The sequence below is a fragment of the Capsicum annuum genome, chromosome 3, assembly GCF_002878395.1.
Source record: "Capsicum annuum cultivar UCD-10X-F1 chromosome 3, UCD10Xv1.1, whole genome shotgun sequence".
In the NCBI taxonomy this organism is placed as follows: domain Eukaryota; kingdom Viridiplantae; phylum Streptophyta; class Magnoliopsida; order Solanales; family Solanaceae; genus Capsicum; species Capsicum annuum.
In genome coordinates, this window is record NC_061113.1 from 166,320,984 (window position 1) to 166,345,140 (window position 24,157).

At 33.7% G+C, this 24,157-nt stretch overlaps 1 pseudogene; it reads left to right on the forward strand.

Annotated features, from left to right (window-relative positions):
* The first annotated feature begins 206 nt into the window (after positions 1-206).
* Positions 207-11,271, forward strand: LOC107852283 (annotated as a pseudogene).
* Positions 11,272-24,157: the final 12,886 nt, after the last annotated feature.

The following is a 24,157-nucleotide window of genomic DNA, read 5'->3' on the forward strand; positions in this document are numbered from 1 at the left end:
CTGAATCATTTAACATACAAAAACAAGAAGTGAGGCATCTCACTTTGTTAATAGCGTTGTGAGCAAGAAAGGCTACAAAAATAAAGTAGAAGTGTGAGAAATGGAATTTTAATGGTTAAATAACCTTTCCTCCTTTAGGTGAAAAATGACAGAGAATATATCCATTACTTCCTTCCAACTCCACATTCTCACATGATGGAAAATTGTTTCCTTGATAATTATATATAGAGAGAGAAACTTACAAGTAGGTATACACCCAAAATAAACAACATGATAGAAATGTCAATATCAGCTTGCTCTGTGATATTTGTAGTCGTTTTCTTTTATCTATCAGTATTTTCGTTTACAAATATTCATGCTCATCATTGTAGTGAAAAATTCTTGTCAGAGGCAAAGCAGAGAAATCTAATTAATATAACATTTTGCAAGAAATATGTAGAAAGCAACGGTGTCGAAATAGCCATGTATCTACGCGAAAAATCTCGAAGGCTTGACATAATGGTGGGAGCTATGTTAGAAGAACAAACAGGGTGGCTAGCTTGGGGTTTGAACCCTGGTCCAGTTGCTAGAATGGTTGGGACACAAGCTCTCATAGGTATCAAAACCAGGAACGGGGACTTACTTAAAGATAAATACAATATCACCAGCTATACCAAGATAGGTTGTCAACTATTGCCTTCTCCCATTGACTTGAACATAAGCAACTTCAATTTCAGTTACATTAATTACCTTCAGTATCATGTTATACAAGCAACTATTATTCTTCCCATGAAATATGACGTGTCTAGACTAAATCATGTGTGGCAACTTGGAATTGATGTGGCAGTAGGGAAGGAACAACCAATGATGCATCCCAAAGGCCTCAGAAATTATGATAGCACTGAGACAATTAACTTGAGAACTGGCAAGGGTCGAGGCAATAGAGTTCATACATCTTCCCGAATACGAGAGGTAAGTCAGCCTTCTATTAATTTTTTGTATCAATAAATTGTATTCCTTTTGTCCCAATTTATGTGGCAAAATTTGAATTTCGAGAGTCTAACTATATAGATTAGATCGTGAATTTGGGGATGAAATCTTCAAGTTTTTTGACGTAAAATTTTCATACTTGATAACTATGTAAAAAGTACTATAAGTCACAATAAGTGATATCAAGATATTTGAAAGCTATATGAAAAAAAATATGGTAAAAAAATACTTATTTAATTCTCGATAACCAGAAGGTAAAATATAAATTGAAATGGAGAAAGTAGTAACTTTTTGCCAACTCCGTATGCATATAGCTGATATATATAAGAATGCGCATCTATCATTTTATGCTATCCTTTTCTTGAAATTCTTCTACGTGTACTAACTATTTTTGGTATGCGCTATTGCACACCAATCTCATAAGATAAAATGTGGGATGATTTTATCTCGTATATAATTAGTGGAATAAAGTATAATAATTTCATAGAATGTATTAAAATAGTTGATTTTGTTGTCTATATATAGAAGGTAGGATAGCTATCTTTTTGTCTCACATAAATGGATCCAAAAGAGTAAGATTTTAGTCAACTTTTTTGTAAAACAAAGAGAAGCTTCACATAACTAATATCAATTATGATAGAAATAAATATAATATAAAAGTAAGAGTAACGACATTATTTCACCCTTAAATTTATCTGCACAATTTACTTTAAATCTTTAATTTTATGGATAATTAATATACCCTCTTTAATAACTTTAAAGTGTATTAAACACAATTTACTTTAGATCGTTAATTTTATGGATAATTAATATACCCTCTTTAATAATTTTAAAGTGTATTAAATTAAACCCTGTGAAGCTTAACTAAAGTCAAGCTTCCATTTGTTGGACCATGCGTGTTTTCATTCGTCCATATCATTTAATGATATACGTTATTTGATATATTATATTTTTATTAAATTATTAATGTTCAATCCGTTCCTAATTATAACTCGGTCCAACACTAACAAATACCCATTAAACACCATTTCTCTTCTTTCTTCACCTAAAATCACGATTCCGTTCTATCACATCACTCAATTTCACCGGTGAATATTATGAAGTTAATTGCTCCGGTGGTGATGTTGGTGGCTGGGTCTTGTAAAATCGATAAACAAAGATGAGAAGGAGAAATAGGGACATTCTCAACAATTCTCCTTTTTCATTGTCGTCGTCGCCGCCGCTAAATCTATATTCCGAAAAATTACATCGGAGGAGAAGAAAAAGACTAGATGAAGAAGGAGAAACTTAGAGGAATGAGTTTGATTCATTTATGTTTGGAAGCTTTCAATTTAGAAATTGCTACTTATATAAATTTTTGTTGAGTACTTTTGCGGCATTGAAGATAATATATAATTGTTGCTAGGGGTGCAAAACAAAAGGAGGAATAAGATAGGGGATTACCTATGGGCTAGTGAAGGGGTGAAATAGGATGGAGATGAAGATGGAGGAAGAGGGATGAAATTAAAGAGATCCCCAAAAGAAGAAAGGTATTGTATGTCTGGAATGAGCAGCAATGGAGAAAAAATAGGTTGGAGAAGAAAATTAAAAAACAATTTAAAAAAAAAAAGTGGGATCACAGATTTCATTTATCTTAATTAAAAATTCAATGAAGTCCAAAAAAAACTAATATATCATGAAAGAAGATTAAACATATAAGTTATATGTTAAATAAAATAATGTCATGTGTATGATTGTGTTAATTTAAATTTTTCTTTCTCTTCTCAGACATTTTTTGAAAAATGAATTTATTATCTCTGCTTAGAAAGATATTTAATACACTTTAAAATTATTAAAAGATATATAATTATCCATAAATTTAAGAATTAAAAAAAAAAACATCATGCAAACAAGTTTAGAAATGAAATGATAACTTTTCTCTTTCAACAATTCTGATTTGGAAACAATTTTGTTATATTGGTCAACTAAGTATTTGGGCAATTAAAGAATTAAAAAATAAAAAGGATAGCTCTTGTACAATTGATACTCACTTTATTCCATTTTTTGTGAGGCTTGTGAGGGACAGTAAAATTTGTCGTCCAAAGGAAAACAATTGCACATACTGTACGTATAAACAAATATACTTGACGTCAACATATTACCTACTTATTACTTTACACCTATATATAAGCATGAGTGAGTAGGCAGATAACACTTATCATGTCTGTTTTCAACTGTCTATTTATAGTCGAGGGTATTTTTATAGTTTCATATTTTTTGTTCTAATATAATTATCTTATTTTTATTTTAATCTATTATACACTTAAAATTATATAAAAAATATTATAAATTATAATAATTAAAAATATAAATTATTTGAAGGTACATAAAAATATTTGGTTGACTCAAAATTCTATTAGTGCAACATAAATTAGGATATATTATTTAAAAATTTCTTGAAAAGTAATATAAATTACAAAAATTAATAAATTAAAATATTTGAAAGATGTATAGTAAATTTGTTTGGCTTTTCAAATTCTACAATGTCATATAAATTGTTGGAATAGAGAGAGTAACATAGATTACTAGAAAATTACATAGAAATCTTAAAATTAACAATTTAAAATATCTAAAATTATATAACAAATTTGATTGATTTTCTTAAATATTTCATCAATGCCACATAAATTGGGATAAAAAGAGTAACATATAATATCTGAAAACTATGTAAAAGTATTATAAATTAGTAATTAATAACTTCAAAAACTTAAAAGTCATACAAAATTTGATGGACTTTCTAAATTTCATTTGTATCACATAGATTGGGATAGTAAAAATAACCTACATTGGGTCTGTGCTGACACGAGCTTGCGTGCTTCCAGCTGTCTGGTTTTGATCGAAAATTTTTTTGTACATATTTTTAATTTATTATTTTATTTTTATTTTCAATTTGTTATATATTTTAAAATTACGTAGAAATATAAATTGTAATAATTAATAATTTAAATTGTTTGGAGACACATAAGAAATTTTTGTTGACTAAAAATTCTATCAATGCAATATAAATTGAGATATATTATTTAAAAGTTTCATGAAAAGTAATACAAATCACAATAATTATCAAATTAAAATATTTGAAGAATGAATAGAATATTTGTTTGACTTTGCAAATTATATGTCATATAAATTGGAATAGAGGGACTAACATATATTACTTGAAAATTAAGTAGAAAGTCACACAAATTATACTAATTAACAACTTAAAATATCTAAAATTATATGCTAACAAATTTGATTAACTTTCTCAAATAATTCATCAATGACACATATATTAGGACAAAAGAGTAACACATAGTATCTGACAATTATTAAAAAAAGTACTATAAATCAATAATTAATAACTTTAAATATTTAAAAATCATACAAAAAAATTGATGTACTTTTTAAATTTCAATCTGTACCACATAGATTGGGATTAAAAAAAATAATATGCATTGGGCTTGTCTTGGCACTAGCTTCATTATCTGGTACTGTAATAATCGTTAATGAGTAGGCAGCTGAATCAGACAGCTGACGGTTTTCATGCCTCCTTCTAGCTGCTTGATTTTGATCGAGAACATTTTCATAATTTCATATTTTTATTTTTATTTAATTATTTTATTTTTATTTCCAATCTATTATATATTTGAATATTGGGTAGAAAGTATTATAAATTACAATAATTAATAATTTAAATTATTTAGAGACACATAAAAAATTTTGGTTGACTAAAAATTCTATCAATGCAACATAAATTGAGATATATTATTTAAAATATTCATAAAATTAATATAAATCACAGTAAATATCAAATTAAAATATTTGAAAAATGAATAAAAAATTTATTTGACTTTTCAAATTCTATCAATATCATATAAATCAAAATATAGGGAGTAACATATATTACTTGAAAATTAAGTAGAAAGTCATACAAATCATACTAATTAAAAACTTAAAATATCTAAAACTATATACTAACAAATGTGATTGATTTTCTGAAATAAACATCAATGCCACATATATTAGGACAAAAGAGATTCCACATAAATAGTAAATTGGGATAAAAAAGTTTTCCTAACATAAATTGGGCTCCAATATTTTCTCTTATTATATATATTAGAAAAGCTACTTTCAACATGTTAGCTTGTAGGAATTGAGTAAAAGATTGAGGATATTTTAGTCATTTTTCAAGATTATTTGCTTAAAAAATTTATATTTTGTGCTGCATTATTTGTATTTTATTAAAAGTCTTAGAAAAAGCTCACTATCTTTCATTTAATTACAGATTATGTCCTTTCAAAAAACTCATCTTTTTTCTATTTAATTACAAAATTGTCCACAAGCTACATTGAAATATCCTAAAATTATAATGGCGGGTGCGTCCCATATTACTTTCCAAATTGTCATAGTTTAATTTAAATTGTTCAAATTTAATAAATTTAGGTAATTTACTATGATGACAATTTTATATTAATTAATTATAACATAATATTTAAGGTAAATATTATTTTAATTAAATTTCATTCAAAATTAATTTTTTTACTTATTTATTTTAGTAATTCTAAATTTTAAAATTATTTCTGTTTTATATAGAAATACAAATATTTATAATTAACTTTAAATTTTTGAAGCATAAAATTAACAAATTTAAATTTCCAATAAATATTTTCTTAAGATTTGTGTTGAGTCAAATTTATCAAGTAAAAAAGAAATAAATAAAAACATATAATAAAATTTTTCTATTGTAAGAGGTAAACATAATGCACTATCCAATAACATATATTAATGTCGTATTTTAAACATGGCATCCCATATTTGATTAATATACTACTCTTGTGAGTTATCAATGTTAGTATTGGATATGATACATGTATGTTAATTTTTATAGGAATAACATAATCGATTTTGAAATTTAAACTCTAGGTGTTAATTATTTGACGGCTTGTAATCCATTACATTACACCAAATCAAAGCAAAAATTTTAACGTTATATAAAACATATTTTACTCATATAAATTTTTCAGGCCGCTTCGATAATTTTTCATTTTTTTTTTGATAAAACTAAAATGTTGTCTAATTTACAATTTTAATTAAAGAAATCTAATAATTTGTCTAATGTGCACAGATAAAATTTCAATAGTCAAACAAATTTATTTTTCAAAAAATTAAAAAATATAAAATATTTGGCTGACTGTCAAAATTATATCAGTGTCACTTAAATTGAAATAGAAGAAAAATTACTATAAATCACAATAATTACAAACTTAAATTATTTTAACGATTGATTATCTAAATTCTATTTGTGTCACATAAATTAATACAAAAAAGAAACATAAATTGGGCACGTGCTAGCACGTTTTGTCGATATCTAGTATAATAAGAGGAAGTGAGCAACATTCCGTCGTCCTCCTTGCCGAACATTCGACTACTTGCATTGTGATTTTATTATATCATCCTTAATGAATTATTATATGTCATTTATATATAAAAAATAATAATATTTAATAAAAAAATAAAATAGACATTTATGACATGTCTGCTTCAGCTGCTTCAACCATAATTTTACTATATCAATCCTAATTAATTATTATAAGTCACCTAAGTATTACAAAATTAATATTAAAAAATTATTATAAAGTCATTTAAGTATTAAAATATTAATAATATTTAATGCTAAATTAACTTGACGTCATATATGAGACCCACTTAATTTTTATCTAAGAAAAAGTGAGCAACTTTCTATCGTCATCTTTGCTGATCATTCAGTTGTTTGCTCCGTGATTTTACTATATTATCCCTAATTAATTATTCATGTCATTTATGTATTAAAATAATAATATTTAATTAAAAAAAGTAAAATAAACATTTATGACATGTCTGCTTCAGCTGCTTCAATCATAATTTTACTATATCACCCCTAATTAATTATTATAAGTCATCTATGTATTAAAAGATTAATATTAAAAAATTATTAGTAAGTCATTTAAGTATTAAAAAATTAATAATATTTAATGCTAAATTAACTTATAGTCTTATATGAGACTCACTTAATTTTTTTCATATGTATTTTTAATAGTAATTTTATTATATCATTTTTAATTAGTCATTATAAGTCATTTAAGACATGTCTGCTTCGCTAATTCAATCGCGATTCTACTATATCACTCCAAATTAATTATTATTGTCATCTAAGCATTGAGCCGCTTAAATTGGAATAGAAGCAAAAGTATTATAAATCATAATAATTAAAAAATTAAATTATTTAAAAGGCATAATTGACTATCAATGCCACAAAATTTTGGACAAGGAGAGTAACATATATTATTTGAAAATTACATAAAAATTATTATAAATTACAATAGTTAACAACTTAAAAAACTACGTAAAAATATTACAAATCACAGTAATTAACAACTTAAAAATGTAAATGTCAATCATCCTATTTTATCACAATTTCCTTGTCTTTATCTAAAGGGTTCAGGGTGAGCAGAACCAAGACAGAGTATGTGGAATGTAAGTTTAATGACGTGAGGCGGGAGAATGAGGTAGTAGTGAGGCTAGAAGCACAGGAGGTAGGGAAGAGGGATAAGTTCAAGTATCTCGGGTCCGTGATCCAGAGTAACGGTGAGATTGACGAGGATGTCTCGCACCGTATTGGGGCGGGATGGATGAAGTGGAAACTCGCATCGGGGGTGCTGTGTGATAAGAAGGTGCCGCCCAAGCTTAAAGGCAAATTCTATAGGGTGGTAGTCCGTCCGGCCTTGCTGTATGGAGCGGAGTGTTGGCCAGTTAAGAACTCCCACATCCAAAGAATGTAGGTGGCAGAAATGCGGATGTTGCGCTGGATGTGTGGACTGACCCGAGGGGATAGAGTTCGGAATGAGACTATCCGGGAGAAGGTTGGTGTGACTTCAGTGGAGTGTAAGATGCGGGAAGCACGATTGAGATGGTTCGGACACGTGAAGAGGAGGGGCACGGATGCCCCGGTCCGTAGGTGTGAGAGGCTAGCGTTGGATGGTTTTAGACGGGGTAGGGGTAGACCGAAGAAGTACTGGGGTGAGGTGATTAGGCGGGACATGGAACAGTTACAGCTCACCGAGGACATGACCCTAGATAGGAAGGTATGGAAGATGCGAATTACGGCAGAGGATTAGGGCCAGTTCGGGTCGCTAGTGTAGGGAATAAATTGGTGGGGGTGTATTCCTGTTATGATTCCGTATTCAATGTTCCGTGTTCCGTGTTCCATGTTTATTACGAATATGTGTGCTTTCCTCCGCTGTATATTCCTGCATTCCTGCTTTACTCTGTTTTATATTCCTTATGGGTGCCGTATCTATGTTATGTCATCTGCTTCTGTGCTGTACTATGTGTTTGTGTGATATCTCGTGACTTGAGCCGGGGGTCTTTCGGAAACAGCCTTTCTACTTCATCAGAGGTAGAGGTATGGACTGCGTACATCTTACCCCTCCCAGACCCCACTAAGTGGGAATACACTGGGTTTGTTGTTGTTGTATATATTTTTAAATATATGAAAAAAATTCCTGTAAATTACAATAATTAATAACTTAAAACTTTAAAAGATATAAAACATTTGGCTAACTCTCAAAATCATATCAGTGCCACTTAAATTGGAATAGTAAAAAATATAATTGACTATCAATGCCACAAAAGTTTGCACAAGGAGAGTGACATGTATTATTTAAAAATTGCACAAAAAGTATTATAAATTACAATATTTAACAACTTAAAATAAAAAAAATTAATCTGTTATATATTTCAAAAAAGTACGTAAAAAAATACTATAAATCACAATAATTAACAACTTAAATTTTTTTAAAGATATAAAATATTTGATTAAACTATCGGACTGCCACTTAAATTAAAATAAAAAAAGTAATATAAATCTCAATAATTAAAAACTTAAATTATTTAAAAAATATAATTGACTATCAATGCCACAAAAGTTTGAACAAAGAGAGTAACATGTGCTATTTAAAAATTACATAAAAAGTATTATAAATTACGATATTTAACAACTTAAAATATCCAAAAAACTATTGAAAATATGATTGGTTATCTAAATTTTATTTATTTCACATAACTTGAGACAAAAAAATGACATATATTGAGTCCGTGCCAGCACGGGCCAACGACATCTAGTGATACGAGAAAGACAACGGAAGACACAAAACACACTCCAAATCAGTCCCCAATCTTAAGGATCCGAGGACCAAGATGGAGATCACTCTCGGATTCGCTATAAACAAGAAGAACACAAGATACAATGGTGTATATAACACCAAAAACAGCTACAAAATGTGAGGAACAAGATGAATAACAATAATAAAAGTTTCGGATTCAATAAAGGACCCAAAACAGTCCACTACACAAGATGGCAACAACAAAAGTAAAGGATAGATAGTGCGACCAAGATTATTACAAGATTAAGAATTAAAGAGTGTATTAAACTCAAAAACCCCTAATGAATGTAATAATCAAAACCACACTCTTACGGTGACCGCCAAGGGAATCAACTCACCTCAAGATCCACCATTTTCAAGCAAAGATCAATACTAGCTTTTCCAAACCCTAACTAAGACTAAGTGTTCTACTCTCAAGAGAGAGGATTTTTAATGTTTCAATCTTTCATCTTTCATAAAACTAATAGAGAAAACCTAAAAAAATCCTACTTATAGTATATTACAAAAAATGGCAAAAAAGACTACAATACCCTTAATGACCAAGGGTGGCCTTGGTGTGTGGGAAAACAATATGAATTGTCCAAAATGCCCTTAATAAAGGGCACCAAAACCGTGAACCAACAAAGGTGGTCCAAACCTGAGAGTCCTTAAGTCTTCAAGGCTCCAAGCAATCTTTCACACTCGGGTTTGATCAATGGTAGGCTCAAAACGTCCCCTCCAAGTATGATCCCGTGCCCTCCATGCAACCAAATCTTGATTCTTCACATAGTGACTTTGAATGATGTCGTCGAAAGCTAAAGCGACCATTATTCTTGTATCATCTAGTCTAGTACTTACTCCATTTCAAAATAAATGAATTATTGAACTATTTTCCAATGTTCAAAATAAATGAATTGTTCATTCTTCAAGAGATATGTTGAATTTTTTTTTTTTTCTATTTTATCCTTTCATTTAATGAGGTTGTTAAATACTTCACATTTTTTAGGAGAGTAATTAAAAGAGTAATAGTAGAAATAACCTACAATTTATGTCCCAAAAGATTTTTTTTAAGGGTTGTGTCATACCCCAATAATTTAATTATTTTGGAATGTATGGAGTATAAAGAGAAGTGGTACGTTGTTTTATCCAGCGTCCGCGAAAATTGGTGATATTTTTGTTGCATAATGATCAATTGAGAATATATGTGCAGGTTCATGGGATATTAAATATTATTGGGTGGGGTACGTTGCTTCCTATTGGTGTGATCATAGCAAGGAATTTCAGAGGGTTTCCATTACCTTGGTTGCCTAATTGGGAAAAATACCATATTTCATGCCAGACAGTTGGATACATTGTGGGAGCAACAGGCTGGGCTGTTGGAATTTGGCTTGGCAAAGCATCCAAATATTACTCCTTTCCCAAACATGCAACTTTTGGCACCTGCATCTTTGCATTTGCAACTATACAAATTGTAAGACACTCTCTTTCTATCTTCATTCTTAAACATTACTTGTAGAAATAAATTTTTGGTTTATTTCTTGAATACAAATTATCTTCTGATCTGGTTTGGTTTAATTTAACAGGTGCAGATGGTATTTTTCAACTTTAAACCTGGGAATCATGAAGAAATTCGCATGTATAGGAGGATGTTCCATCATGTTGTTGGGTATTCATTACTCGTCGTGAGTTGTATCAACATATTAAAAGGGATAAAGATAATGCATCTGGACGAGACATACTGGCTACCAGCTTATTATGGAATAGGTGGCTGCCTGGCATTTATCTTTATAGTGTTTGAAATTGTATCCTGGTTCAAATTTCTATGCGACAAGTTTAAGCTTTGGATGGATCCTGTGTCCCGACTGCATACTAAATGATGATAGCAGAGTTCAGCCTAGTACTGTTACACCAGAAAAATAACAAACAGACATCAGAGCTCAGCCTAGTACTGTTACACCAGAAAAATAACAGACACCAATACAAGGCAATAATTTGCTGAATGCTGTTTATGTTTGGACCATTGATCATTAGTTAAATTTTTCCTTCTGTTTTGGCTCGGTTCTAGCCATTCCGTTTTGTCCTATTATAAGTTTGTGTTTGTAGATATTTTGCATCTTTTGGTATGGTTAAATGCTTGTTATCTTGGCTAGAGCGGTCAATACGGGCTGGCCCAACCCATCCGAGCTAGTTCAGACAGATTTTGGAGTTTGATGGGTTAGGCCGGGCTGACCCATCAACATGATAGGCTAGAAAATAGCAAGCCTAACCCATCATTCCGTGGATTGCAGGCTTCCACGAGTCAGTCAACTTTTTAAATTATAATATTTTTATAAAACCCTCACGGCACTTATGGCGTGTTCAACATTGCCACGTCTTCTTCATCAAACATATTTGATTTCTTAAAATTTTTTGTATTTTTTATTTTAATTATTTATAGATTTTATAAACATAATTAATATTTAAATATCTGTGACGGTCCAAATAGACTTTGAGTTTGAACTCTTTTTTTTTTATTCTTAGTACTCTATTCTATTTTCTAATTATTGTTGTTTGGCTCACGGGCCAGCCCAGCCCATATTGCTCAAGCCTCACGGGCGAACGAACTTATTCGGGGCAGGTTAAAAAGCCTTGTTCTTAAACGAGCTTTAAAAATCGTAGCCCAAACTTATCAAATTATAGGTTAGGCCGGGCCAGGCCAACAGGCCTGACCCATATTGATGACTCTAATCTTGACAAAGGCTTCTATCTATATATCGTGCTGGTGATGTAATAATTTGTAATAAAAGCTTATTTGAAGAGACAAGTGCCATAATTCAAATATGGATAGACCATATAAACTACAATTTTATTTTGTGAATGTAATACCCTGTGTCTTTGAGTTCACTATGGAACCTACGACTCACTCATCGAGTCATGAAGAACCCTTATGACTTGTGAGATGTAATCGTAGTCAAGACAATGTAGGGTGTTGAGGTTCTGCTTTGGTTACAACTCATGCTAAGAAAATCGTAGTGAGACTATATGAGTTGTATAGTCCAACCGTAATTAACTCAGTGGGAAAAGCCAAATGTTTCTGGTTATATGATGACTCAACTCTACGAGTCATTATGAGTCGTATAGTAAGAGTCGTAGAGACAACAATATATAACCCCTAAGTTTTTGTTCAGTTTACGATTGGAGGTTACGATTCGTATTGAATGACTACGAGTCGTAGGGTACGACTCGTAGCTAGACTAGTAAGTACCCTTCCTGTTACTGCTAAGGATATGGGCCACTGGGAAGACTAGTTATCAAATGTCATAAGTCGTAAGGTGACTCGTGACAACTGACAGTCAAGTTTTTATTTGTTCAGTTAAGGGACCTTTTGGTCTTTTTCCTTTTTAAACTCCCAGCCTATGACTTTAAACATAAAAGAGACATTATTTTTTCCCATTCTCAATCACTTAACAATATTCTTTCTTGTCTCTCCCTCAAAAACATCAAGACTAGGGTTTCTTCTTCAAAATGCATAAGAGTTTGCCTTTTTTCATGTTATGACTTACATTATTACTATTATGATATGATAGAAATTATCTTGACTTGAAGTTTGATGAATTGCTGAAAGATTCTTACTTGAGTTTCGAGCATGTTATTTTGATATGAAGTTTCTAAGAATGATACATGAATTTAAAGATTTAAGCATAAGTTATTGAGAATAAGAAGTTCAAGCTTATAAGTTCAATTTACAAGCATTGCAACTTGATGGAAGTTCAATTTTGATCTTTTGATCTCAATTAAGATTTGAAACCCACAACTTCATTCATTTGGGTATGATTTAAGAAAGAGATGTATATTTGGTTTCTAATTACATACCCATATGCTATTTTAAGGTGGATTTCCTAAGTATGAGAAATATATATATATATATATATATATATATATATATATATTTAGCACCGAGAAGAAAATATTGTAATACCCCATACAATTCCTAGCTAATTTTATCTCAAGAGTGTGTAGTATTAGCTTCTAATTGAATGATGGTTATTCTATGAGAAATTTTCAAGATTTTCACTTTTTGTCATGTGAAAAATTCAATAAGCTTTTCATCGATATAATATTGGCTCAAATCCGATAACTGGGTCAGAAGTTACGACTATTTCAAGTTTCCGTTGTAAAACAGTGCCATATTAGTTAGTGGCATGCTGCGCCACAAAAGGGAATGGCATTTGGAAAATTTCAGTAAGGGTCCGCGATTATGGCGGGTCACGCCAGGGCCTAAATTCAGAATTGTCCTTTTCCAGTGTCTTAGCGCGATTTCATCCGCGTCGCGCCAAAGTTCCAAGTCGCAAAAGAAGGGAAAATGCGATGGCTCCGCATCACGCCATTCCTTATATTCACAATTGTCAAATTTCAGAGACACGGCGCGATGGCACCGAGTCGCGTCAATTCAAAATTTTTTTACTGAAATTACAAGACATGTTCAGGGTTAAAAGGGTAAATTTTCCACCCCTATTTAAGCCCTTTAACACATGATCATCCACTTTTCACCCAAAATACACTCTCTTCTCTCAAAAACCTCTCAAGAACAACCTAGGGCTTTTTATAAAAGATTCAGAATCAAGAATTTCCTCCATCATTCTTCACGAAATCATGAACTAAGGTATGCGTAGTGTTCATTCATGGACTTCTTTAGTCCATGAAGCCCAAGTATCTCTTTTCTAAGTTTAAGATTATTGATTTCTTTATGAATTTCATGTTGGGTTTGTTTTGTTTATGTTGAGAATGATCAATTGAATTCAAATCCATTTTGGGTGATCAATTTTATGTGGAATTGATTTGTATAGATGTATATTCATGTGAACCTATGAATAAACCCTAGATGATAAAATTAGAGATGAATCATAATGATTAATTATTGTATAATGTTGTCTACATGTGCTATATCTAAATGTGTTTGATTAAATGCCTAGATGAAGGAACAATGCCCAACTAGTATGATATCATGAAATCCCTATGTATGTACAAGTTATGCCTACACATGTTTTGATGGAATGATTTTATAAATATATTATGGATTATGATGTTAGTTATATGTTCCAGTAAGTTATGCTGGGTCAGTTTTCCTTCCATAGAGTCCTGGGGTACTTTTACACGAAATATTAGCTGTGTGCCTAGAGCCACGTCATGTTTCCACGATACTCTCAGTTAAGCTATGAATCCTTAGACTTCAGACAGTCTTATGACTCAGGAAATCTCTATGATCTCATGAACTCAGTCAGTTTTCAAATATCAGTAATATTCCGTCAGTTAATGAAATTCAGTAACTCAGTGCATGTTCAGTTCAGTAAATTACGTTCAGTGTTTATTCAGATGAGAATAGAAATTAGCACCGAGTGAACCCAAGCATGGGAACTCACTTGTTATATGAAGGTATGATTCTTATAAGCAATCCTTGCATTCCAAAACTATGTAACCAACATAGGTTAAGACATCATAGCCTGCTATATGAGGGTAGATGAGGTGGATTAGCCTCCTCTATGAGGGTTCCTACCGTTCTCACTAGAGTTACCTGTTATGTTAGGGTCACTCACATGTTGTCCTTACTAGTGGCACAGTATTGACACCCTTCTAATTAGGGCATAGATTGGACCCCAATTCAGCTATAATATATCATTTGGGGCATATCGGTTAAGTGACTACCTCCCACAGTCTCAGTATCAGTCTCAGTAAAAGAACTTAGATAGTTCTTTAGAATTTAGGACTGTCAGATACAGTCAACTCAGATACAGTACATAACTCAGCTAGTTCCATCAAATTCAGGACTGTCAGCTACAACCACTCATGTTATCAGTTATTAGAATTTGTCATTAGTCATGTTAGTCTTCAGCATACTCATGATGTCACGATTTTCAAATATAGTTACTATGTATGCATGTATCTATTCTCACATTCATATTAGTCAGTTAGCCAGTATTGTTCATGCATATGAAACCCATGCATTCTACCTACCTTACACACATACCATTATATTCAAAGTACTGACGCATTTACACTATGGTGTCTTATACCATAGGTTCAGAGACACGAGCTCTGGATCAGCAGTAGATTTTAGTTTCAGCAGTTAGAGTTAGAAGCGAGCCCTCATCATTCGAGGACATGATTATTCCCTATTATCTCATTAATCAGTTTATTAGTTGGAGTTAGTTGAGGACATGCCCCATCAGCTCCTTACTCAGATAGTTCAGTCAATTAAAGGCTTTCTAAACTATCATGTTTCAGACTTCAGTATTTTTAGTTTTGTTTTGGGTATTCTATTACCCCACACAGATGTTACATCATTTAGATTATGTTTAGTATTGAACCTTAAGTCCTTTCAGTGCATGTTTTCTCGTTATTATATCATATTATGCAGTGTACAGGTACAAATATTATTCATGGGTTAGCTTGTGGTCCTTTGGGATCATGAGCACCGTGTAGCATTTTGGGTACCAGATCTGGGGTGTTACAAACTTGGTATCAGAGCCTAAGGTTCAATAGTGTCCTAGGAAGTCTGAAGCTGCATCTAGTAGAGTCTTGTACATGGGTGTGTTGCGTTCCATATTTATGTACAAGAGGCTATAAAATGTTTTAGGAATAGTTTCCCCTCTTTCAGTATCTATGTCATGCCAGTGAGGATAATCTCAAGTCAATCTCTCAGTCTAATTCATTCTTCATTTATTTTACAGAATATGCCTCCTAAAAGAAGAGATGGAAGTCAGTGTGCCCCTCAGCCCGAAGATCCTTTGGGCAAACATATTTATCATACAGAGTTCCAAGCTGTATTCACTACTCTTGCTAACTCAGTTGCTACTCATAATAAATGACCAGCTATCGTTCTGATCAATCCAGTGGCCAATTCAGCTGCAGCTAGGATTCGAGATTTCACCCGAATGAATCCTTCATCCTTTCTCGAGTTTAAGACAGATGAGGACCCTCAAGAATTCCTAGATTAGGTATAGAAGGTTACAGACATAATGGGAGTAAATTTTAGTGAGAGTGCTGAGCTAGCTGCATATCAGTTGTAGGATATGGCTTATACTTGTTTCAAGCAGTGGAAGTTAGAGAGGGAAGACGATGCAGGGGTAGTTGAGTGGGAGGAGTTTACTTCAGGGTTCTTTGATAGATTCTTTCCCCTAGAGCTTAGAGAAGCTAAGGTTATAGAATTCATCAACCTCAGACAGGGAAATATGACAGTGAAAGAGTATTCTCTTAAGTTTACTCAATTATCTAGATATTCCCCTCATGTGGTTGCACTTAGCAGGGCAAGGATGAGTAAGTTTATTTCAGGGGTGAATGACAGTGTGGTTAATGAGTGCAGATACACCATGTTAAATAGTGACATGACTTTAGCCAGGCTCATGACTCATGCTCAACAGATAGAGAAGCAGAAGGTTAAGAAAAGGGAGAAGCAGAATAAGAGAGCTAGGACAGGTAGCTTTAATTTTAGTCAGCCTAAGTCAGAGGGAGGTATTCACTCTAAGATTCGTCCTAAGTCATCTATTCCAGCTCCTTCTTCATCCAGTACTCCAGTTCCTAAGTTCAGAGAGGGTAACAAAGATAGAGCGCCAGACACTAAGTCCCAGGGCAATGTTAGTAGTGCCCACACTTATCCTCTTTACCAGACTTGTGGAAAGCACCATTAGGGTATTTGTAGAGATGGCAGTGGTCTTTGTTTTTGATGTGGCAAGCCAGTCCACAGAGTCAGAGACTTTCATCAGTCAGGTCCTCAGGGTTAATAGAATCACTCCTCAGCTCTGTCTGGTCGCCCAAATCAGCAGGGTGCCACCTCTTGTGCTACTAGTGGGCAATGCCCAAAATCGTATCTATGCTCTTCAGTCCTGATAAGATCAGGAAAATTCTCCTGATGTAGTTACTGGTACATTACAGATTTCTCATATGCATGTTTACGCTTTGCTAGATTTAGGAGCTTCTTTGTCTTTTGTTACTCTCTATATAGTAGGCGATTTCAGAATCAGTCCCAAAATACTAGCAGATCCCTTTTGAGTCTCTACCTCAGTGGGTAAAACTATCATAGCCCGACGGGTATATAGGAACTGCCTGGTTATGATATCTCAGAAAGTCACCTCAATAGACTTAGTCAAATTAGAGATGACTGATTTTGAGTCATTCTTGACATGGATTGGCTTCATTCCTGCTATGCCACAGTCGACTGTAGAAACAGAATAGTCCAGTTTTGGTTTCTGAATAAACCCATCCTAGAGTGGAAGGGTAGTGTATCCACTTTTAGAGGTCAGCTTATGTCCTACCTTCGAGCACGAAAAATAATATCTAAAGGATGTGTCTATCATCTTGTTTGAGTTAAGGATACTAGTTTTGAAACTCCCAGCGTTGAATTAGTTCTAGTTGTAGGTGAATATTCAGATGTCTTTCCTGAAGATCTTCCAGGAATTCCTCCTGAAAGGGAAATAGACTTTGGTATTGATATTCTTCTAGATACTCAGCCTATCTCTATTCTGCCATACAGAATGATACCAGTAGAACTCAGAGAACTGAAAGGAAAACTGAAGGATCTCTTAGATAAAGGATTTATTAGGCCCAGCGTTTCCCTATAGGGCACTCCAGTATTATTCGTGCGCAAGAAAGATGGTTCTCTGAGGATGTATGTAGATTACAGTTAACTCAATAAGGTCACGATCAAGAACAAGTATATTCTTCCCAGAATTGATGACTTATTTGACCAACTTTAGGGTGGTAGTTATTTTTCTAAGATAGACCTCAGATTTGGCTATCATCAGCTCAGAGTCAGAAAATGCGACATTCCAAAAACAACTTTCCATACTCAGTATGGTCACTTCAAATTCCTAGTCATGTCATTTGGTATTACCATTGCCCCAGCAGCTTTCATGAACTTGATGAACCATGTGTTCAAGAAGTACTTGGACATGTTTGTCATAGTCTTCATAAATGATATCCTGGTTTATTTCCGTAGTGAGCGCGATCTTGCAGACCATCTCAGAACAGTACTTTAGACTCTCAAAAATCATTAGTTGTTTGCCAAATTTAGTAAGTGCAAATTTTTGCTAAGGTCAGTAGCATTTCTTAATCACATCATTTCCAGTGATGGTATTAGAGTAGTCCTCAAAAGACCGAAGCAGTAAGAAACTAGCCTTGCCCTGTCTTTCCATCAGATATTAAGAGTTTCTTGGGTTTGGATGGTTATTAAAGTAGGTTTATTAAGGGATTTTCTTCTATTGCATCCCCTATGTCTAGATTGACTCAGAAGAAAGTCAAGTTTCAGTGGTCAGATCCTTGCGAGAAGAGTTTCTAGGAGTTAAAGACTCGACTCACCTCTGCTCTAGTCTTAGCTCTCCCAAATGGTTCAGATAGGTTCATAGTGTATTGTAATGCATCTAGAGTGGGTCTAGTTTATGTCATCATGTATCATGGTAAGGTCATAGCCTACGCTTCCAGATAGCTTAAACCCCATTAGAGGAATTATCCTACTCATGATCTTGAGTTAGCAGCCGTAGTCTTTGCCTTGAAGATTTGGAGGCATTATCTCTACGGAGTTTATGTAGATGTCTTCACAGATCATAAGAGTCTTAAGTATGTCTTTTCTCAAAAATATCTCAATCTTCATCAGAGAAGGTGGTTAGAGCTCTTGAAAGATTATGATATGAGTGTTCTTTATCATCCGAGCAAGGGCAACGTAGTGGCTGACGCACTCAGTAAACTATCCTGGGTAGTGTTTCTCATATTGAGGGTAGTAAAAAAAGTTAGCTCAGGAAGTCCATCATCTTGCCAGACTAGGTTTTTGCTTAGTTGATACAGATAAGGGTGATATATGGGTTCAGAGTAGTTCAGAATCACCTCTAGTTTTCTAGGTAAAAGAAAAGCAAGATAGATATCCCAGCCTTGTCAAGTTGAAAGAGTCACTTCAGGATCAGAAAGTAGAGGTTTTCTCCTAAGGGAGAGATGGTGTTTTATGTTGTCAGGGTTATCTCTGTATTCCAGGTGTAGATGACTTAAGGCAGTGAATTTTTGCAGAAGCGGATGGTGCGCGCTACTCTATTCATCTAGGGGCCACAAATATGTATCGTAACTTGCGATAAATCTATTGGTGGTGGGATGACGAGATACATTACAAAGTTTGTGGCTAAGTGCTCTACATGTCAGCAGGTTAAGATAGGGCATCAGAAGCCTAGTGGGTTTATGCAGGAGTTCAGTATCCTACTTAAAAGTGGGAAGTTGTGAACATGGACTTCGTGATGGGTTTGCCTCGAACTCGTCATCAGCATAATTCAGTCTGGGTCATTGTAGATAGAATGACCAAATCAGCTCATTTTTTTCTATTTCATACCTCTTATTCAGCCGAGGATTACGCCAAACTCTACATCAAGGAGTTGGTCAGATGGCACGGTGTTCTATTGTCTATTATCTCAGACAGAGGTACCTAGTTAACTCTTATTTTTGGAAAGTGTTCCAAAAGGGACTTGGTACCTAAGTTTATCTCAGTACACCCTTTTATCCTCAGACAGATGGTCAAGCAGAAAGGACCATTCAGAAATTAGAAGATATGCTAAGGGCGTGTGCAATCGATTTCAAGGGAAGTTGGGATGACCACTTACCTTTGATTGAGTTTGTATACAACAACAACTATCATTCCAGTATTCAGATGGCTCCATTCAAAGCTCTCTATAGTAGGAGATGTAGGTCTCCAATTGGTTGGTTCGAAGTTAGTGAGGCCTCATTTATAGGTCCTGACTTTGTATTCGACGCCTTAGAAAAAGTCCAGTTGATTAGAGAAAGACTCTGTGCTGCTCTGAGCTGATAGAAGTCTTATGCATATGTTCGTAGAAAAGATCTTGAGTTCGAGATTGGTGACTATGTCTATCTAAATATCTTTCCCATAAAGAGAGTGAAGTGGTTCGGCAATAAAATAAAACTCAATCCCTAATATATCGTCCCTTCAAGATTCTTAGTCGATTCGGCAAGATAGCTTATGAGCTCGAATTACCTTCAGATCTAGCCTCAGTTCATCCAGTCTTTCATGTCTCTTTGCTCAAGAAGTTCATAGGTGACCCATCAGCTGTAGTCCTTATTCAGAGCATTGATATTCAGAACACTCTCTCTTGTGAAGAGATTCTAGTTGAAATCTTAGACTATAAGACTCGTCGATTGAGGAACAAAGAAGTCCCTCTAGTTAAGGTTCTTTGGTGAAATTAGTCCATCGAGGGAGATACTTGGGAAGCAGAGGCAGATATGCATACCAAGTATCCTTACCTCTTCTTCACCAACTCAGATCAAGCTCAAGGTAACAGTTCTCTTTAAGCTTACTCAGTTTCATGTTCGGTGTTCATCACAAACATGGTATGCATCTTCATGCTCTTGTTCCCATTTGAAACTTGGTATCAAGTACTATTGCATATTCAGTTATGCATGCATGTATCAGTTCAGTTATGTAATTATGAATCAGATATGCATTCTCATTATGAGAAACTTAGTTCTTTAGAACACTTAGTCATGCATTCATGAATTAGTTACACATGCATCAGATATACATGTTCAGTATTATATGTTCAGCTTGTCAGTCATGAGATCATGTTCTAGTTATTCATGTTCAGTATGTACGTCAGTTGACTTTTTTTCCCTCTCAGTCAGTCTCATTCAAGGATGAATGTTCTCAAGGGAGAGATAGTGTAGTATCCCATACTTTTTCTAGCTAATTTAATCTTAAGAATGTCTAGTATTATCTTCTAAATTTAATGATGGTTATTCCATGAGGAATTTTCAAGATTTTTACTTTTTGTCATGTGGGAAATTTAATAAATTTTCCATCGATATAAGATTCTCCCAAATCTGATAACCGGGTCAGAAGTTACGACTATTTCATGTTCCCATCATAAAACAATGCCATATTAGTCAGTGGCACGCTGCGCCACAGGAGGGAATGACATTTGGAAAATTCCAGTAGGGGTCCGCGATTATGGCGCGTTGTACCAGGGCCCAAATTCAGAATTGTCCTTTTCTAGTGTCTTAGCGCGATTTCCTCCGTACCGTACCAAAGTTCCAGGTCGCAAAAGAAGGGGCAACGCGATGGGTCAGCGTCGCGCCATCCCTCAGTTTCTCAATTTTCAAATTCCAGTGACACGACGCGATGGCATCGTATCGCGCCAGGGGTTCAATTTGGGAAACTTTTTTTTGAAATTACAAGACGCGTCCAGAGTTAAAAGGGTCAATTTCCCACCCCTATTTAAGCTATTTAACATGTTATTCAGCAATATTTTATCCAAAATACACTCTCTTCTCTCAAAAATCTCTCAAGAACAACCTAGGGCTTTTCATAGAAGATTTAGAATCAAAAATTTACTTCGTCAATCTTCATGAAACCACGAACTAAGGTATGCGTAGTGTTCATTCATGGACTCCTTTCATCCACGAAGCCCAAGAATCTCTTTTCTAAGTTTAAGTTTATGGATTTTTTTATGAATTTCATGTTGGGTTTGTTTTGTTTATGTTGATAATGATCAATTGAATTCAAATCCATGTTGGGTGATCAATTTTATGTGGAATTGATTTGTATAGATGTATATTCATGTGAACCTATGAATAAAACCTAGATGATAAAATTAGAGATGAATCATGATGATTAATTATTGTATAATGTTGTCTACCTGTGTTATGCCTACCATGTGTTTGTTTAAATGCCTAGATGAAAGAACAATGCCCAACTAGTATGATATAATGAAATCCCCATATATGTACAAGTTATGCCTACCACATGTTTTGATGGAATGCTTCTATAAATATATTATGGATTATGATGTTAGTTATATGTTCCAGTAAGTTATGCTTGGTTAGTTTTCCTTTCATTGAGTCCTGGGGGTACTTGTACCCGAAGTATTAGCTGTGTGCCCAGAGCCATGTCATGTTTCCACGATACTCTCAGTCAAGCTATGAATCCTTAGACTTCAGACAGTCTTATAACTCAGGAAATCTCCACGATCTCATGAACTCAGTCAGTTGTTAGATATCAGTAATATTTTGTTAGTCAACAAAATTTAGTAACTCAGTGCATGTTCAGTTCAGTAAATTACGTTCAGTGTTTATTCAGATGGGAGTAGAAATTAGCACCAAGTGAACCCAAAGATGGGAACTCACATATTATATGAGGGTGTGATTCTTAGAAGCAATCCTTGCATTCCAAAACTATGTAGCCAGCATAGGTTGAGACATCATAGCCTACTATATGAGGGTAGATGAGGTGGCTTAGCCTGCTATATGAGGGTTCGATCCATACTTGAGTTACCTATTATATTAGGGTTACTCACATATTATCCTTAACAGTGGCGCGGTATTGACACCTTTCTAATCAAGGCATAGATTAGACCCCAATTTAGCTATAATGCATCATTTGGGGTATGTCGGTTAAATGACTACCTCCCACAGTCTCAGTTAAAGAACTCAGATAGTTCTTTAGAATTCAGGACTGTCAGATACAGTCAACTCAGATACAATACAAAACTCAACTAGTTCTATCAGATTCAGGACTGTTAGATACAGTCACTCATGTTATCAGTTATCAAAATTCATACGTTAGTCACTTTAGTCATCAGTATACTCATGATATCACGATTTTCAGATATAGTTACTATGTATGTATGCATGTATTCTCACGTTCATATTAGTTAGTTAGTATTGTTTATACATATGAACCCCATGCATTCAGCTTACCTCACATACATACCAGTACATTCAAAGTACTGACACATTTACGCTATGGTGTCTTATACCATAGCTTCAGAGACACGAGCTCCAGATCAGCAGTAGATTCCAGTTTCAGTAGTTAGAGTTAAAAGTGAGCCCTCATCATTTGAGGACATGATTATTCCCTATTATCTCATTAATCAGTTTATTAGTTGGAGTTAGTTGGGAACATGTCCCATTATCTCCTTACTCAGACAATTCAGTCAGTTAGAGGCTTTCTAGACTATCATGTTTCAGACATTAGTATTTTCAGTTTTGTTTTGGATATTCTATTACCCCACACAGCTATTATATCATTCATATTATGTTTAGTATTGAACCTTATGACCTTTTAGTGCATATTTTTGCATTATTATGTCATATTATGCAGTGTACAGGTACAACTATCAGTCATGGGTTAGCTTGTGGTCCTTCTTGATCATGAGCACCGTGTAGCATTTTGGGTACCAGATTCGGGGCATTACAAATATGGATGAGTGTTTCCTAATTTTTAAATACTACGAGCCACCATAAGTTTAAGAGACCTCACCAGAGAGTGTCTTCTTTTCCCAATATGGATGAAGTTTAGTGATCACTATAAGCTAAGGTTCTATTTTGATGGCAAGGGTAGGATAAATCTCCCCAACATGGGTAAGACGTTAGAATCCATGATAGCTCACATGATTTAATCTATTATAAGAATCTCTCACAAGAAAGAGTAAAAACAAAGGTCTTAGAAACTAAGTATGATGACTTACTAAGTTGTACATTATGCTTTATCATTTATGCTTCATGATCTTTTAGTTTCAACCTTTACTCAAGTCCAAGATGAGCCCTTTTACACTTAGTATCTATGATTTGAAAGTTTATTGAGTTTTGGTTTCACTTGTATAGTCACCCCTATATACTCAGTAGATTCTAGAAGTACTGACCCATATATATGTCTATGTGCTATATTGTTTTATAATGTAGATTCTAGTGCTTATTTCCAGCAGCACGATTGATCACGATATCACCTCCTTTATCCCAATAATTGAAGAGTCCTAATAGTCTGACGATCGAGTTTATTGGAGTTTTAGGCTTTGTGGATGTTGCTTATCTAGTTTATTTCTCTTATAGGTGAGCTGGGGTCTGTCCTAGTGACTTTTTTAGTTATAAGATTAGAGGCTTGTTGAAAATGTTTATTTCAGTTAAAGATATTTTATTGAGACTTCTAAGTTATAAGATTTCAATGGGAAAATTAAATTTTGTTTCTTTCGACA